The sequence below is a fragment of the Anolis carolinensis genome, chromosome 1 (genome assembly GCF_035594765.1).
Source record: "Anolis carolinensis isolate JA03-04 chromosome 1, rAnoCar3.1.pri, whole genome shotgun sequence".
Taxonomy (NCBI): domain Eukaryota; kingdom Metazoa; phylum Chordata; class Lepidosauria; order Squamata; family Dactyloidae; genus Anolis; species Anolis carolinensis.
Genome location: NC_085841.1, coordinates 222,484,300 through 222,501,305, shown reverse-complemented (window position 1 = coordinate 222,501,305; position 17,006 = coordinate 222,484,300). Strand labels below are relative to the sequence as shown.

Genomic DNA, 17,006 nt, shown 5'->3' with positions numbered 1-17,006 from the left:
TCCTGATAGCGGCTGAGTTTTTCCTGTTGTTTTTCGTCAATGCGACTGTCACCTGGGATGGTCAATGATCCAAACCTTTTTCTTTTCCACAACTGTGATGTCTGGTGTGTTGTGTTCCAGAACATTATTATTATTATTATTATTATTATTATTATTATTATTATTATTATTATTATTAATATTTTATTGCATAATAGTTACTATTGCATAATAGTCGTACGTCCCTTTTGAGGACAACAATGATATTTTACTTTTCCTCCCGTAATAGTCACTCACTTGGGCAAATGAACTAAGGGTGCAATGGCTCTTGCATCGGCAAGGCAAGGCTCTGTAGCTAGTTCACTCGCCTCTTCCTTCTGAGCTATTGCCTGTAGGAACCAACCCAAAATGCAAAAAATCATTGAAATGTCACATTTTGTCCACTAGAGTAGAGAGAGCACTTTTGAATCTAAGACAAGATACTTAACTAAACAGAGATTTATATTCCTAATGTCTACAAACTATATTGGATTAACAGTGTACTGCAACTTGAAATGACAAGAACACGTTTTTTAAGTTTTGATGGGATGCCAGTGATGTGGAGTGGAGATTAAAATGACTCAATGTATTGCAACTGTCACTCTAGTGACACTGTCTCTTTTCTCCACCTCCATCCTGCTGTCATCATTTGTCCCATCTATGAGACAGGAAACATTTTGCACATTTTACTGTTAAAAATTAGTCATTCTGCTGTGGATCCTGTTTCTGCAGAGAGATAATTTTTGTATTTACTAGACATTTGTTGTGTGTCAGAGAAACATTCTTTCTCATGGGATACATACTGAGAAGACAGTATGATCAGCACAAACAGACAAAGAAGGGGATGGGCTTTGAAAAATAACCATGTCATACCATGGAATACCAATTGCTTTATGTAATCTGTTGTGTCAGCATGTATTCCAAAGCATCACACCAGTAAATCAGGTTTTCAAGGAAGAAATTACACGCTTCGTTCCTGTTAGGTGTTGCTTTGTCAGTGTCAAAGCAGTTGTTGCCTTGCATACCTCTTATGCCCTGCAAACGGCTAGATTGGACAACAGACAAATCAATACAAATTCAGATCCTTTTGATAACAGGCATTTTATACAGTTGCTTCTGATTCCCCAGAGTCGCTGCTGTTCTGCTCTTGTTGCCACTCCTCTCCACTTTTATCACACTTTCAGCCTAATTTGATAGCAGGATGCTTAATCACAGAGGCGTGTGAGAGAAGGAAATGGATGAATGGTTGCCTAGTTACTATCCTTACATCACTTGTTGCTTTCTGGCTGCAAGAGGAATTTGATGGTTTCCCATAGTTGATAGCATAACTGTAGTTGATAGGATAACTTGTGTTTGTGTCTCCACATCCAAAACTGAGGTTTCTATGTCCAGCTGACACTATAGTAATTATACAAAAGTGGATGGCACCTGATCACCTCCATTGAGAGGAAGAGGAGGTGTGCTAGCCAGCAACTTTGGCCTGAAGGCAAATTTGGCCTGGACTTTAGAATCCATATTTTGGTGAGGTATTTATTGAAGTGATGTCTCCTGAGAGAAGACATCAAGTCAAACCAGGTGTGGCCTTGGTCAGACCACACCTGGAATACTGTGTTTAATTCTGGGTACCACAATTTAAGGGAGATGTTGACAAGCTGGAGCAGTGCGACTACAATGATCAAGGGTCTGGAGAACAAGCCCCATGAGGAGCGACTTAAAGAGAGCTGGACATGTTTAACTTCAGAAGAGAAGGCTGAGAGTACACATGATTGCCATGTATAAATATGTGAGGGGAAGTCATAGGGAGGAGGGAGCAAGCTTGTTTTCTGCTGCCCTGAAGACTAGGACACGGAACAATGACTTCAAACTACAGGAAAGGAGATTCCACTTGAACTTTAGGAAGAACTTCCTCACTGTGAGAGCTGTTCAGCAGTGGAACTCTCTGCCTTGGAGTTTGGTGAAGACTCCTTTGGAGGCTTTAAGTAGAGGTTGGATGGCCAACTGTTGGGGGTGCTTTGGATGCGATTTTCCTGCTTCTTGGCAAGGGGTGGGACTGGATGGCCCACGAGGTCTCTTCCAACTCTGATTCTATGATTCTAAGCAATGTTTTAAAAATATGTAATAGAATAATAATAATAATAGTAATAATAGTAATAATAGTAATAATAGTAATAACAGTCGCATTGATGAAAAACAACAGGAAAAACTCAGCTGCTATCAGGACCTCAAGATTGAACTTCAAAGATTCTGGCAGAAACCAGTGCAGGTGGTCCCGGTGGTGATAGGCACACTGGGTGCTGTGCCAAAAAATCTCAGCCGACATTTGGAAACAATAGACATTGACAAACCCAATCACCCCATAAAGAAACAGTATAAGGTAGGCAGACCCCCCCCCCCCCCAGTACATAGGGAGGAATTCCTACCTGGCCCCAGAGGCAACCCAATAATTATATTGTTAAGTGGGTGGAAGGGTCAGTCACCGATGAGCTCAGAATGAGCTCCAGGAGGGGAAGCTGAGGAAAACAATCCAAAATCTCTCCCCACCTGCAACCCACCTGTTCCCGGGTCCAGAAACAGTGGCAGCCCACTGTCTCCAGTGCCCATGAGTGTCCACTGAGGGTTGCAAAGTGGGTGAGTGGCCCAACAAGCCAGGCCCACACACCCCAAATCTTGCTGCCTTCCAGTTCCAACAATGAGCTCAGAATGACCTCCAGGGGTTGACTGCACGTCTACGCCAGCCACGTCACTTGAAAATAGTTCCGGCTGGAAGCATTTCCATAGATCTTTCCTGGCCCCCCAGCAAGTGAGAGTGGGAAACTAATTGTCCAAAAAGGAAAGTTGCCTAATAACAGAGTACAGAGAGCTGGGGGAATTGATGCACATATTCAACTGCAACTGCCAACTGCAAAAGGCCACCCTACTGGGATCTGCACGCATCATCCGAAAATACATCACACAGTCCTAGACACTTGGGAAGTGTTCAACTTGTGATTTTGTGAAACGAAATCCAGCATATCTATCTTGTTTGCTGTGTCATACAATAATAATAATTTTATTTCTTACCCGCCTATCCTCACGGCTTGAGGCGGATCACAGCACAATTAAAAACACACAAATACTATAAAGATTGTACAAACACACATATTAAAATGCAGTTCCATAAAAGATACACATCAAAACATGAGAAATGTTCTTATGAGGAAAGTCAGGTGTACATATTATGACCCTTCTTAAATTCTCCTTTCCTTGCTGGACGAGAACCATTAATGGGACACATGGTATCACAGAATGGTTGAAGAATAGCAGAGTGGAGCAATTTACCGAACTGTATTACACCCCTTTGATCAGCTCTGTATCATATAAATTCATCACAGCAAACAGCCTTCATTATTACATTGACTTACATTCTTTATACCTGTTTCACTGGTGACAGAATTCTGAAAGGAAAGGAACTACAGTGAATATTCTTTGCAGTATTTTACCTGACTCTTCTTTTCTTATTCCATTGCTAAGATTTCAGGTGAGCTTTATTTGCACCATTTGCACTTGCTCCTTGTCAGCTAAAATATATAAGGTGGTTTTCAGCTTTTTCACAGGGCACTAGATGATGCCAACTTTCATACCGAAAGCAGTCAATTTCAGCAAAGAAAGAATTAGCAACATGGTCTGGTGGCAGATGTAATCTTCTGAATAAGTTTCTCAATTGCACACCCAAGACACCTGAATCTAGAAAGGGCCAGGCTGACCAGCTGGGTGAGGAGCAGGCTTGTCTAAGGATGCTTTGACAGCAAAGGACAGCCTCTCTCTGGGGGATAGGCAGGCACCTGGAATTTAAACAACAGTGAAGTGCTCCATATGTTTCTTCCATTTATATATTTTTAAAAAATACTTTCTCTTGCAGCCTGGTCTGTTTGAATCAGTGAGTGAGTGTTTACTACAAGTGTTTACTTTAATAGTAGGAAGGGTCACATTTTGCAATCTGATAATTTTGTGTCTATTTAATTCTATTCCTAATTTTATTACCTTGCGTTTTTGCACATGTTTGCCTTCCCTTGCTATTTTTAATAGTTCCACCTTTGTCCTGACACCTGCTGATGTATTTTATGAATGTTTATTTTATTGTTTTAATTATATATGCTGTTATTGTGTTCTGTTTTTGTCTGTTGGTTCTTGGACTCGGTTCCCATGTGAACTGCTTCAAGTCCCCTTAGGGAGAGGGAGGCGGGTTATAAATAAAGTTTCATTATTATTTATTATTATTTAACAATACACAGCTTCTATCCTGTATGTAACTAATTTTGGAATGAATATTATGTTTTTATTAGGGATATACATTTTCACTTTTTTGTTAATGCATTTAAGAAGGTAAAAGGTGAAAAATATTGTTACCTCTGGGTGAAAACAAGAGCTTTCACAAATTTCCCCTCCTTGAAACTTTTCTGGGTTAGGGTTTTTAAAAGCATCAGTTGACTATTTACTCAGTCTGAGGTCTAGTGCTGTTGTAATATTCTTTCACATCAAGGACAATTTGATTTTAGAGCATTGCTTGCAACCTTGTTTTGTACCATATATATAGATGTGTGTGTGTGTGTGTGTGTGCATAAAAAATATACACATGTATACATACTGTTGGAGCCCTTGGTGGCGTAGTTTGTTAAAGCGCGGAGTTGCTTAACTTGTGGACTGAAAGGTCGCAGGTTCAAATCCGGGGAGCAGAGTGAGCACCTACTATTAGCTCCAGCTTCTGCCAACCTTAGCAGTTCGAAAACATGCAAATGTGAGTAGATCAATAGGTACTGCTCCAGCAGGAAGGTAAAGATGCTCCATGCAGTCATGCTGGCCACATGACCATGAAGATGTCTATGGACTACGCTGGCTCTTTGGCTTAGAAATTGAGATGAACACCAACCCCCAGAGTCAGACACGACTGGACTTAACGTCAGGGGAAACCTTTACCTTAACGATACATACTGTCCCTCCCTCCCTCCCTTCCCCCCCCTCTCTCTATATATAGTGTGTGTGATTGTGTGTGTGTGTAAAATACACATATACAGAAGCAAAGCCTTTTTGAGGATCACTTTAAAAATGGGTATCAAAAACACTCCACTTTAGATGTTCAAAAAACAACTCTAACTCATGGATGTGGCAATTCTAGTGATAGATGCAGTAATTTATTAATGCTTGGACCATAATCCACCACATAAAAAATCAAATTGGAATAATAAAGACTATAGAGGTAGAACATGTACTATATTATCTGTAGATTGGAATAATTTAAAATTCAACAAGATTAAAAATATCAAAAGTGAAGACTTTGATCAGATAAAAATATCCCTGGAACAATAAACAGTGATTCCAGCAATAACTTGGTCCTGAATTTTTATTGATGCCAAAGAGAAATTTAGCGAGTCACTAATATCACACAATTTTACAAAGTTTCTGAAACAATATGATAATACAGACAAGACAGAATCGCCCTCTAAAATTAGTTTTTGGTTCATAATATAAAGAGCCAAAGAACAAATAACGAAGCAAAATCCTCAGTTTCTGGAGCCCCACAAAGATTTAAATAGAGAATAAAAGTATTTGCTATTGATTGGGACAGTAGTAGGCATCGTTTGAAAATTAAGGGTCATGAAAGCTTGCATACATTTTGAAAATGTAAGCAGACCTTTGATAGTCAAATTGTAGCAATTCTAGCAGTTCCCACTTGCCTTCTCGTCCATTCTTGTCATGGGCTTTAATCTCTGTCTCCAAATTCACAGCACCATTCCATTCTTTCTCCCATATATACAAATCCTATGAAGCACAGATCCCTGGCACCATTCCTTGTAGTTACATTTCTCATTAGTGAAGAGATCTTCAGTCAGTATCTCACACTGAGGAAAAATGTCAACCACAGTCCTAAGTAATACCAAATCATTTTTACACTGGCGATCCCATAAATGGCTTCTGTCTGTTTTATAGGAATAATGATATCAACTGCCACATAGGGTTATTGGAAGTATTACTAAGACAACAGAGAATATTTTGAACATTTAGAAATACCTCTAAATACTTTATAGTGGATCCAGACTTCATTGAGTTTAGAGTAGGCAATGGGGTTTAAGTTAGTTATTATGTTTACCCTATTAGAGCTATTCTAAGCATAGCTACAGTTAGAACAGACCATGGATCAACAGACTGGTTCAAGATTGTGAAAGGCGTATGGCAGGGCAGTATACTTTCACCCTACCTATTCAACTTGTATGCAGAGAGCTGGACCATAAGGAAGACAGAGCGAAGGAAGATAGATGCGCATTTGAACTGTGGTGTTGGAGGAAAATTCTGAGAGTACCTTGGACTGCAAGAAGATCCAACCAGTCCATACTCCAGCAAATAATGCCTGGCTGCTCACTGGAGGGAAGGATATTAGAGGCAAAGATGAAGTACTTTGGCCACATAATGAGAAGTCAGGAAAGCTTGGAAAAGATCATGATGAAGGCAAAAGGAAGAGGGGCTGACCAAGGGCAAGATGGATGGATGGTATCATTGAGGTGACTGCCTTGACCTTAAGGGAGCTGGGGGTGGCAATGGCCAACAGGGAGCTCTGGCTTGGGCTGGTCAATGAGGTCACAGAGTCGGAAGCAACTGATCGAATAAACAACAACAAGCATAGCTAATTCTCTGTTTGATCTTGAAGGATCGAAAAAACAACAACAAAATCTGTTATTGTATTATTTTCATTTTAGGATCGACATTATGACATATAGGACATGATGAGTCGTGGATTATTTAAAGATCTTTAGTTGGAGAGAAATGGGTGCCAGAGTTGTTTGTATGTTTGTTTTTGACTTTTTTTTAAAAGGTAATGTTGGGACAGGATACATTTGTATCTTACTCCACCTGACTTTTTTTAAAGTTCCCTGTGTGCTTGGAGAAAGTTGATAGTAATCGTCATTGGTAGGAGAATGCTGCTTGCAAGCTGATTGTAACTATTTTCTGACTTAATGGTACAAGGTTGCTCAACCATGAAATTGCTTCCTTCATGTAGTGCAGTACCCTTTTTCTCTGAATTGTCACAGCTTAGAAAACCTGACAGTGACAATGAACACAGCAACTGGACAACCAACAGGTATTCATATATGATACTTTTCCTCACCCACATTTTGACTTTTGGGTCAGAGAAGCAAAGTTTATGGAGAGCTAAACTTTTAAAGATATAAACACATTCTAATAGCCTTGACTCTTTTATCTGTATCACATCTAAATCCTCCTCCTCCTCCTAGTTCTTCCATTTTCCCAGCAAACTGATGGGGCTCTTAAGTCTTTATCCCTAGAAAAATATTGAACATTTTTCTATGGAGCCAGCTCATTGATCTATTTAATAAAATGAGATTGTGAACACTTATAGACAGTGGATCTCAAGGATTTTAGGCACAATTCTTTTCTATTTTCTCCAGTTCTCTGATGGTCTTTCACCCAATTACTAGTTAGCTTCAGAAATAATCTATGATAGGTGTGTTCAGGATTATATGTGGTATTCTTTACCATGATCTTGCCATGCCTATTTTCTGTAACATGGATAAGAAAGAGTTTAAAACTTAGGGCATGGTCAATTAAATGTTTGTATTCACAAGCCTTTCATATCAGTTATAAGCAAGGGCTGGAAGCCATGGTATTGTTTCATGCTGAACTGTGAAGCGTTGGTATCATTTCATGCTGCCATGTGAAGTCATTGTGTCATTTCATGCTGTTCTGTGAACAGCTGGATGAACTCAGGCTTGAGATATACAATTCCCAGAAGAACTGTATTCCACTAAATTGCAGGAAGATGAGTAGGCTTAAAGGTTTTCATTTGTACATCTGTTTGTTTGTCTTCTTGCAAATTTCCTGTATTCTCTCCCTCTCCTTTGCTGGAGCTACAAGTGAAAAAAGAATAGAAAGGAACATCAGTTTGTTTTTAAATATGTTCATCCTATTCATGATCTAGGAGACTCTTAATAAAAGTATGTAAAAAAAACCCTATCTTCCCACAACTGTTTATTATTTTATTTTCCAAAATAAATGTACACAACTAACATTTTGTACTCTTCAGTGTATGGGTAAAATGTGTATTAGGAAATAATACCAAATGCATGTAGTACTCAATGCAGGAAGAAAATGTGACCTACAAAAAGGAGACATTAGGAAAATGAGTGTAATTTGGAGAAGCGTAACTAAGGGCCCTGCCAGACAGGCCCAAGCCCTTATTCCTTTCATAATTTAGAACACACATTAAGCCCAAATCCCAGGTTTCACTGGGAGTGTATATGTGGCTATATGCCTTCCTGGGTAGCTTGAGGTTTATATGAGAAATGGGAGGCTGGAAAGGGAGGATAAGTGTGCCATCCTGATATTTTCGGCTCTTAGAGCCCAAAGAACCAGGATGGCACTGGGGATTGGCCCCTGAGTTCGCCAAAGGTGGTCCTGAGAGTCAATCCCCACAGACCCAGTACCTAAAAAGATCAGGACCCTGCAGTAACCTGAGGTGTCATTTGGACACCTCAGGTTAATCCAAAACCCATCACGGGTTTTGGGCCTGTGTGGAAGGGGCCTACATAAAAACAGAGGGTTTTTTTTCCATTCTTAGCTCAAGCAGGTTTAAGAAATATAAAAAAAATCCATAACTGGGCATTATTTTTTATTAGGATCAATCACAATGGCATAAGAGAGTATTCAAGTTTTTGAGTTCTACTTTCTGTTAGGACCAGGGAAGGAAGAGAATTGTAATAAAACATCTTGAATCCCCACTGGGAGAAAGGTGGTGTATGAATAAAGTAAATAAATAAAATAATAAGCAATAACTTTGCAGTACACTTGTTTCCATAACCATCTCCATTCTACATCCAGAACACATCTCAAACCCCCCGAAGGATTCTGTTTTCTCTTGGAAATTATTTCTCCCATTTCATTCAGCAAATGGCCATTTCTTTCCTCTCTGTCCTTGTTAATATTGCTGCCAAATAGGCTGCAACATGGAAGAATTGGGGTTTCTGTTGAAGATCAGATTAAGGGAAATTTCTAGACTTATACAGCTACTCCTTTCTTCCTTCAGGAGGCCAAGGAAAGGCAAATGAAACAACCTTTTACATCACAATGTACAAAAAGGACATCTAAGAGTTCCATTTGATTCAAATTTGATTTTATTCAGATGGAAACATACAAATATTATTCAAGTGCTGCATAACTCTAGAATTTGTCATAATAGCATTTAGGATAGGTGTATTATTGCATTTGGAATTTTTCCAATAGTCTAGCTCCTTGCATCCCCCCACTTTGAAACATAAGGCAAAACAAATGTGAACTGTTAACTACTTCGATAATAAGTCTTATCAATTATGTCAACACAAGGTGTTCTTGTTAGCTCTAACTGTCAAGTTATTTGGATCTGTAGCAACAAATGCAAGCATAACATATGGTAGGGTCATTTAGAAAAGAAGCTAAATCAGAGATCTTACACATGCATTTGAAAGAAGATTGCAATGCTTTTCTTTAGCAAGTGGTCATTTAGACCTGTATGATAGACTAGTTGAGAGCTTGTGTCGGGCAGTGGTCTGAGTCATTGGATTATGGCCCTGGAGATCAGGGAAATCCACTGAGTGACCTTGGGTGAGTGGAGTGACTGTCTCTCTCTCAGTCTCAGAGGAAGGCGAAGGTAAATGATCTCTCAACAAATTTTCACAAGGAAAACCCTGTGTGTCACCATAAGTTGGAAATTGCTTGAAGGCAACAAAAACAACCACAACAACAACAACATTTGATTTAGAGATGTTATTAAAGGTAAAGGAATATAAAACAAATCAGACACAGAGAACAGAAGTTTCAGAGAGGAATGAAGAGAGAAAATATTGGAAGTGTTTGAGTTCAGATTTTTTGTTAGGATGCCTTCAGAATGAGTCAATGTCAAGAGTGGTGTTTGCACTCAGACATAGGTAAGAATGATATAGATCAGTTCCGAGCACTCCCCCCCCCCCCAATATTTTGTTTTACAATGTGATTTTATTGATTGTATGTTTAACATTTTCACCCTATAATCCAAAATGTTATCCAAAATGGTGGAATATACTTATATTAAACAAATAACATTCAAGAGTTTCAACTTGGAAAATTCCTCTTGTAAGAAGATAGTAGTCATTTGGTGATTTTGTACCAGATACTTTGTCCATGTATTTGGTACTTTGAATATTAGTACTAGCATATGAAACATCTCATCAGAGGAAGCCTCCAATCATGTTTTGTTACCAATTGGAATTCTGTAAAATGATGTTGTAGTTGAGTTGATCAGGAGAATACAGAATTGTGAATGCATAGTATTTTCACCCAGAGATACACCCAGAGATCTATTGTCACTTAAGATATGGGGGGGGGGGGGGGGCACTATCCTGCAGGAGCTTAGTTTGGCAACCCAGCATTATCTCCAATAATGGAAGACTCCTGGTTTTCCCTTTATACATATTGCTTATTGCAAAAATCCTTTGGACTATAAGAGACAAAACATGTTTCGAAATGCCATTTAATTAATGTTTGAAAATGATATTATCCTATGCCAAATGCATGGAAAATGTAATTTTAATACAGATACTCCTTGTCCTTATAATTATCAAAGCACCATTTCATAATTTGGTTGTATATTTTTGACAGAAATGCAGAGTAATTCAGCTTAAGATATTTAGTGTCAGGTGACTTTGGTAAATAATTGACTCACAAAAAAATGTATTCTTCTTATTGTTAGTCTAATTGGCCTAGCTTTTAAGACTCATAAGATCAAATAATCATAGGGTTGGAGAAGACCTTGTGGGCCATCCAGTCCAACACCCTGCCAAGAAACAGGAAAATCACATTCAAAGAGATATAGCACTCACTATATACAATATGTTAACAGACAGTAAAAACAATAGCTAAGTACTGTGAGCGAAAGCATATGGACATGTTTAGAAGCCACAATTTCTTCGCAGTCTGAAAATCTCACTTGTCACTGGAGTTTTGTTTGATTCTTGTTTTTTCCCCATGACAGAAATCCAATTTCTGGAGGAAGCTCTGAGAGCAACACATCTGTTACCTGCTTTGTGAAGTGCAACACTGAGTCTGCCTTAAACCTATAACTAGATTTGGGGGCGGGGGAGATGCCAGTGCTAAGAAAAGAAAGCATCTTCCTATGCTTTATTTAGAATGGCAGAGATTTTGCTCATTAGTTAATTGTTTCTAATCTAGCATTTGAACTTGATTTGAATGGTAGAAAATGTTCATATGTGATCACGAAGGCAGCATATGAAAAGAAACAGCCACATAGAATTTCATTAAGTTCCTTTCCATCATACAGGAAGAGGGATTAGATTCAGCAGGAGGAGGCATGAAAGTTAGAGAAAGAAGGAAGAGAGACGCTTTTGAACTCTGGTGCTGGAGGAAAATCCTGAGAGTGCCTTGGACCGCAAGAAGATCCAACCAGTCCATCCTCCAGGAAATAATGCCCGGCTGCTCACTGGAGGGAAGGATATTAGAGGGAAAGCTGAAGTATTTTGGCCACATCATGAGGAGACAGGAAAGCTTGGAAAAGATCATGATGCTGGGGGGAAAGGAAGGAAAAAGGAAGAGACACTATAACATTAGAAAAGCTGATGCTATTGGTAATGTTGAGGGGCATTAGGAAAAGGTAATGACCAAAAAACAGATGGATAGATTCAAACATAGAGGCCACAACTTTGAGCCCAAGCAGAGCTGTTGATGATAGGCTGATAGGCTGACTTGGGGCACTTCCAGCCTTCAGAGAAATACATGCCAAAGTAGGTTAAAAAACCCGCTTTGGTACTCATTTCTGTCCCCACACCTCCCTGCAAAGCCCAGGCTTTTTCCGGGAGGCTGTGCCCTTGCCATCTCAGTAAGTACCATGATAAAATGGAGCCACCCCAACCCCCCCCCCCAAAAAAAACCTTTAAAAAGGAAAAAAAAACTTACTAGGCCCCCATGACGCCTCTCTGGAGGCATCCTGGTACATAGAAATGAGGTGCCAGGAGGCGAAAAAGAGGGGTGACTTGCTCCCCTGCCTCCTGGGGTGTCAAAGCAGCCCGGTAAGTTGTTTCTTATTTTAAGAGATTTTTGGGGAGATGACTGGGGGGTTCCCTTCTCAGTTCTCTGGATTCATGGGACCCGAAGAAACGAGATGGGCTGTGGGGACTGACCCCTGGGTAGTCGCGAAACTACCCAGTAGTCAGTTCCCACTGGGCCCATACCCCATTAGACCCGGGCCTTTCAGGAAGGCCTGGATCTGATGGGGTATCACATTAATTCGGGACAAAGCAGGGTTTACCTTCTTGGTCTTGAATATTTTATCATGTCCAAAGCGAATTGAGAACGTACTGCAAGTTGCTTCTGATGTTAGAGAATTGGCTTTCTACAGAGACATTGCCCAGGGGATGCCCGGATGTGTTACCATCCTGCTGGGAGGCTTCTCTCGTGTCCCTGCAAGTTAGAGCTGACAGACGGGAGTTCACCCCATCTTGCTGATTCAAACTAGCAACCTTCAGTTCAGCAAGCCAACCTTCAGTTCAGCAGTCCAGCTGGCACAGGGGTTTAACCCATTGTGCCACCATGGCTCCTCTTTTACTGGAGGCATCGTTTGGACACCTCCAGTAAAAAGTCCAACAGGATCTGCACTGTCTGAAAGTGCCCTTGGATTCTCCCACTCATAATATCCCCATGAGCTGATTTGACAGCAGTCAACAATGACAAACCCTTTCTAACCAGTTCTTAGCATTCTTGAAAACATTTTCTGAGTGAAACCTATATGTAATCACTGCTAAATTTGAGGTTAAGTATTTATTTTACTTTATTCATTTCTATCCTTCAATTCTTCTAAAAGTCAGACTTCAGATGGCTAACAGTGTATACAAAAACAAATTTAAGACGATACAAACTCATTAATAAAATATAATTATGAGAATTATTGGTACAGTAAACATTAAAATATTAACATTTACTAGATTCTCAAGGTTATATACAACATTTTAAAAAGCCCTGCACTGCAATAAAACCCCACCCCCATCAGTTCCCCAAAGCCTGCTGGCATAAACATGTTTTGAATTGCTGATAGAACAGGAATCTCTTTAGGGAGGGAGCTCCAAACTCTTGGAGGAAGCACCAAAAAGGCCTTGTTCCCAATAAATGAAGTAGAGAAAGTCCTCTTGAGAAGACCTTGGAGCTCTAATTGGCCCATAAAGGGAAATACAGTCCTTTAGGTAATCTGAACCAAAGTTGTGCATGCTTGGATTGCACAAAGGAAGAGGCTAAGATAGTCAGAATTTCATGACAAGATATTGACCATTGCTAACACACACACACACACACACACACACACACACACACACACACACATCTGTCTCAAGTTTATATAGCAGTATTGACTGAGCAAGAAATTACAAAGAGTCTATGGTGAAGAGGAAACTATATGATAATAGGGTTGTTGTATGTCTTTCGGGTTGTGTGGCCATGTTCCAGAAGTATTCTCTCCTGACGTTTCGCCCACATCTATGGCAGGCATCCTCATGAAAGCCTTCGGCAACCTATATGATAATGTTGGTCTGGTCAGTCATACCATGCCTGGCTGCTCACTGGAGGGAAGGATATTAGAGGCAAAGACGAAGTACTTTGGCCACATAATTAGAAGACAGGAAAGTTTAGAGAAGGGAATGATGCTGGCATAAAGGGAAGGGAAAAGGAAGAGGGACCGACCAAGGGCAAGATGGATGGATGGTATCCTTGAAGTTACTGGCTTGATCTTGAGGGAGCTGGGGTAGTGACAGCCGACAGGGAGCTCTGGCGTGGGTTGATCCGTGAGGTCACAAAGAGTCAGAGGTGACTGAATGAATAAACAACACGTGATCATTTCTATTGGACACAATTAATAAGGATAGATGCCTCCAAAACTAATAGGTGCCTCCAAAACTATCTTCTCTTTGGATTCTTCAAGTCAGCTGTGTTTTGAGTGATGAGAATTTTTCTCCACAACAAAACCCCAGATTGAAATCCTTCTCCTTTATCTCTTGTACAAGCCAGTGGTTTCCTCTTCGCTTTATGGTACACACACTGATAATGAGACAGGAAGGTAATTTACTCACCTAAAATTTTATCATAGATATGTTTCCTCTCCCTGTTTTCCTCAGTTTTTATCCTGCCATCTTCCTTTATCTTTTCAAGCATCTTTGTGTGCTCTATTTCCTTTTGACTAACAGAAGGGTCTTTCTGTTTCTATGCTTTTGAAATCAAGAGATAGTTCTTATTTTATGGTGCAGCGTGATTGGGAAAATGTGGAAAGAATCTTCAAATTATCTCCTTCAGTTCTGTCACAAATGGAGGAAGCGATTATCTGCTTAAAGACCAATACTTTTTCTATGTTGTTTTAAATTGGAAATACTGCTTCATCTGTTACTTTGTTCATATTCTGGCACAAAAGCTTTTTGAGCTTTTAAGTAAATGAAATTCTTTCACAGAGCAACTTCTGAAAAATTAATGCTGCATTTAGAGTTGAAAAATCCCTAAGGAAAGCTTGATATTCAAACCCACAGTTGGAGGATGTCATTGTTATGAATAGTGACAGCTGAAGGTGTGAGTGAAGTCTTTTTGTTCTTTCAAACTACAGACCTATTTATACTGCAGAAGAGAACACAAGAGAGCCATTTTCATGACACATTTCCCCATCTATCATCTGCTAGATATAACAATGTATTGGCTATTGCATTTTGATTCAACAAAACCCAACAAGTCAATATTGATAGACTCATCTTAAATGTCCCCTTTGGCTAAATGGGGAAGAGGGAATGGTGATACTAAATTATTTTAGATTCCCTTTCTGTGTGCAAATTATTGTGTGAAATACAAATGGTTCCAATTTGAGCAGTTCATGGAGTCTGAATAAATTTATTGAACAGTGTACATGTTAACCTTTCATTGCTGAAATATGCAGCAGCTTTATGTTATATAGTAATGTTACTAATTTTTGCTTTGGTACATTCTTGAAATAGATTAATATTTCTATAGTGATGTCATAAGAAATGTACAAGCATGCTAAAGGGCCTTTAATGTTGTATTCAGATGTGAAGGAAGTAATAAATATAATTGTCCAGAAGGAACTTTGCTGGATCCAGAAACTGCTGTAAACAAACTGTGGAGGGAATACCCATGGTTTGTTCAACTGCTCTACTTATACGTATTAAGAATGATGGGGAAGTGTCTACGTATATGCTCATGCCTTACATCCAAATTATTCAGAATCATGGGTTATCATGTGAAATGTTGAGTGCCTTGGCTCTTCATTAATTTGGCACTGGAAATGGGTTCTGGCACCTTGAAACCTATGAAGGTAATTATATTACATTCCTTGATTAATATCTGTAAAAGACAGATGAGTTTTTGTCAAATTAGTTACTTTGAAATACATTTGAAGAACATTTTAAATATCTCATCCGACTCATGCTTGGCGTTATAAATGAATTCTATTTCATTGGCATGTCACAGACCAGAATCTTGTTATGGAAATAGTTGTACTTTCAGAGATGTGTGTAATGGTGGTGTCCTGTCAGAGGCCCCATCTATACAGACCACTTAGGTCAGTGTGGATGGGGTATCTGACTACTTCGGTCAGTGGGGAATCAGATCAGCCCTGTGGCAGCTAAATACCACACAGGCTATTCCAAATTAGCTCAACTCAGAAGATGTGTGTGTGTGTGTGTGGGTGGGGGGGGGGGCAACTCTGCACCAGCATTTGAATTCTCCTCAAGTTTGAATAGTTAAGACATCTGCAGCTGATCCCTAAGCAGAATCGGTTGTAGTTGTCTTGGCAGCCCCCTCCCCTCAAGGCATCTCAGGGTGACCCTGTCTTACCACAATGCAGGCCGTAACTAGCATGTTGCAGGTTGGTTCCATCCTGTGTTACATGTCTGTGTAGAACTAGCCTAAGAGTAGAGTGGTAGAAGATGAGAGTTTAGTTCATATCATGGGAAAACCTCAAAAAAGTACCATTTCCTTCTACTCTCTCTTTAACAGTTCTGGCCTTTTTGAATAATAATAATAATAATAATAAAACTTTATTTATACCCCGCCACCATCTCCCCTATGGGGACTCGGGGCGGCTTACATGGGGCCATGCCCAGACACCATACAATATAACAAAATAAACAGCAAATCATAACACAATATAACAGTGCAAAATCATCGTATATATATTACAACCCAAATCGGAGAAAACAATGAAAACCAGGGCAGGCCACATGAACACTTAATTAAAAACTCGGGAGAGAGAGACATAGGAATAAAGGGAAACAGGGAAATAAAATGGTGAAGCAGTCTAAAGGATAAAAACCAAGGGGAATAGCCAGAGTAATATATTACATTTACTCCCCAAAGGCACATCGGAAAAGCCATGTTTTTAGATCTTTCTTAAAGGCTAACAAGGTGGGGGCTTGCCTAATCTCAGTGGGCAATGAATTCCACAGTCGGGGGGCCACAGCAGAAAAAGCCCTCTCCCTCGTTCCCACAAGACGGGCCTGGGACAGAGGCAGTGGCGAAAGGAAGGCCTCCCCGGATGAACGAAGGGAACGAGCAGGTTTATGGTAGGAGATACGGTTCCTAAGGTAGGTGGGTCCCAAACCGTTTAGGGCTTTATAGATGATGGTCTGCACCTTGAATTGGGACCGGAAAGTGAACGGCAGCCGTCTTCAAGGGAAGCCCCACGTAGAGCGCATTACAGTAGTCCAGTCTAGAGGTAACTAAGGCATGCACCACCGTGGTCAAGTCAGACTTCACGAGGTATGGTCGCAGTTGGCGCACAAGTTTGAGTTGTGCGAAAGCCCTCCCGGCCACCGCCGACACCTGAGCCTCAAGCGTCAACGCTGAATCCAGGAGGACCCCCAAACTGCGGACCTGTGATTTCAGGGGGAGTGCAACCCCGTCCAGCACAGGTTGCCACCCAATACCCCGAT

At 40.2% G+C, this 17,006-nt stretch overlaps 1 protein-coding gene across 6 annotated transcripts in view; it reads left to right on the top strand.

Annotated features, from left to right (window-relative positions):
* galnt13 (polypeptide N-acetylgalactosaminyltransferase 13) overlaps positions 1–17,006 on the top strand; it is a 270,709-nt gene that overhangs the window by 117,872 nt on the left and 135,831 nt on the right. The gene's annotated exons all lie outside the window — the stretch shown is intronic.